Here is a 2425-nt window from a genome sequence, read left to right on the forward strand (position 1 = left end):
AAAAAAAAACTTAGGAGGGGCAGGTGAGGGGGCTCAGCAGGTAAAGGTGCTTGCCGCACACTGGATCCATCCCTGGGTCCAGATGCTAAGGAAAGAACGGACTCCAGCAAGCAGTCTCCTCTGACTCCGAGTGCACGGACTCCAGCAAGCAGTTTTCTCTGACCCTTCGAGTGCATTCTCTGGTACAGTTTGAGATATACAGACAGAAATAAATGTAAATAAAAAAGTAAAAACCCAGAATAAAATTACATAATCTAAATAACCCATTTAAAATGCATTGGAGATGTCAGGCTTGCTCTACCAAGGCTGCAGCAGGGCTTTTGTTTGTGTGAGTGTGGTGGCCATGGAGGTCAGAATAGAGGGCACTGGATCCCCCTGGAACTGGAGTTACAGGCATTTATGAGTCTTCCCATGTGGGTGCCGGGAAATGAACCTGGGTCCTCTGCAAAAACGGCCTTGAGCTGCCTGAAGTTAGGAATGTTGTCTTTATCAGTACTAGTCAGCCCTTTGTGTTGGCCAGAGCATCTTCTTCGATGGGCAGATGAAAAAAACCACGGCTGCACAATTCAGGTTCTTTACATGAGCAGGGCTGGTAAAAAATCAATCTCACTATATTTGTTGAAAGTGGATTTATTAGAATGTATCACAAGCTGCCTCTCCAGCTCCAGAAGTGCAGTGAAAAACCAAAACTCTTGTGACCCCAAGGACAGGGTGAGCAGGCCTGGGGGAGCGGGACAGGCCTGGTGTGACCTGGATCGGAATATTAGCAGGTCAGAGGCGAAAAGGGGGGGGGGTCACAGTAAGGGGCCAGAAGGGAAACTGCGCTGGGCTGCGGTGACTCAGGCCTTTATCCCGCCATTCGGGAGGCAGAGGCAGGTAGATCTCTGTGAGGCCAGCCTGGTCTACAAGAGCTAGTTCCAGGACAGACTCCAAAGCTACAGAGAAACCCTGTCTTGAAAAACCAAAATAAATAAATAAATAAATAAATAAATAAATAAATAAATAAATAAATAAGTAAGTAAGTAAGTAAATAAATAAATAAATAAATAGATAGATAAATAAATAAATAAATAAATAAAAGAACAAAAAACCCAAACCAAAGATGACCTTGAACTTTGGCCCCCGTCTCGCAAGTACTAGGATTACAAACAAGTTTGGGCAACCACGCCCTTTTATTTTCTCTTCTCTTTTTTCTGCATGGGGCGGGGGGGGGGGGGGTCGTCACGCTGTAGCTGAGCGTGGCCTCGAACTCGCGGCCATTCTCACGCCTTGGCGTCTAAAGGTCGCGGTGGCAACGCAGTCCATCATTTCCCCCCCCCATCTCGCCGGGATGGGCCCGACCGGATGTGACGCACCCCTAGGCGGAAGCGAGCAGACTGTGCGCAGCCTCAGCGCGGGCGGCGCGCATGCGTGCTGGCGGTCTGCACTGCGAGTCTGTCTGTGTGACTGGGCCGGGCGTGGGTTTGCTGCGGGACGGACCGAGGCTTCGCGTGGGTGGAGGAGGCGCGGGTGCAGGTCAGCGCCCGGGAGCAGAGAGCCCGGCTTGTCCGCGCGCTGCCCGGGGAGGGTCCCGGCCGGGCGGGCTGGGGGCGGCGGCCGCGGTGCATGCCGGGCCAGAGCTCTGCACGGGGTTGTGGCTTTGACTTAAAGTTCTGGTGCACGGCACGCGTGCAGGGAAAACACGCGAAAAGGGCTCCGCAGAGGCGTCTAGCTGCGGCTGTCCACAGGGTTGACTCCGTCTCTCTTCATCATTAACAGTGTGGTCAGATTGATCTCCCCAACCTGGTCCCGAGTTTTTAGTACCGCTTATTGGAACAATAACAACAAAAACCTCCAAAAATGTACAAGTTTCCAGACTGTGTATTCATTTCTGTGACCCGTGAAATTTAGTTTTTTTTTTTCTTTTTTGAATCAGTTCTTCGGGGCCCATTATGTGACCTGCCTTTGTAAGAAATTGGACTTAAAAATGCACAGTAAAGGAAAATCCAAACACTACTAACATATGTTAGCCATCCCTGCTTTCTGTTTTTAAAATTTTTTTTAAATTTTTTGGTTTTTCCTGAGTGCATATACGTTCAGTGCCCGCAGAAGCCGGAAGAGGGCGCCGGATCCCCTAGAACTGGCGTTAGGGACAGTTGTGAGCTGCCACGGTGCTAGGAACTAAACCTTGGTCCATTCCTGCAGGCCAGCCACCCTGTTTTCACCCAGAATTAGCGATTGAACGTCTACCATGTAAAGCAGTGTTAACCTAAACTGCTTGCTTTCGTTTGTCCCGGCCTGTTCCCAGGAAGCTGTTCACACTGCTATTACATTGGCAACTTTTTAAACAATTTTTTTTTTCTTTTTTAAGTCTTTAAGAATTAGAAATGGCTTCCAAAAGAGCTCTGGTCATCCTGGCCAAAGGCGCGGAGGAGATGGAGACAGT

At 49.5% G+C, this 2425-nt stretch overlaps 1 protein-coding gene across 1 annotated transcript in view; it reads left to right on the forward strand.

Moving 5' to 3' along the window:
* Positions 1 to 1388: 1388 nt before the first annotated feature.
* Positions 1389 to 2425, forward strand: part of Park7 (Parkinsonism associated deglycase) — a 15978-nt gene continuing 14941 nt past the window's right edge. The window contains exon 1 of the mRNA XM_005353673.2: positions 1389 to 1515. The gene's annotated coding sequence lies outside the window, so the exon portion shown is untranslated. The remainder of the gene's footprint in view (positions 1516 to 2425) is intronic.

The sequence above is a fragment of the Microtus ochrogaster genome, chromosome 10, assembly GCF_000317375.1.
Source record: "Microtus ochrogaster isolate Prairie Vole_2 chromosome 10, MicOch1.0, whole genome shotgun sequence".
In the NCBI taxonomy this organism is placed as follows: Eukaryota; Metazoa; Chordata; class Mammalia; order Rodentia; family Cricetidae; genus Microtus; species Microtus ochrogaster.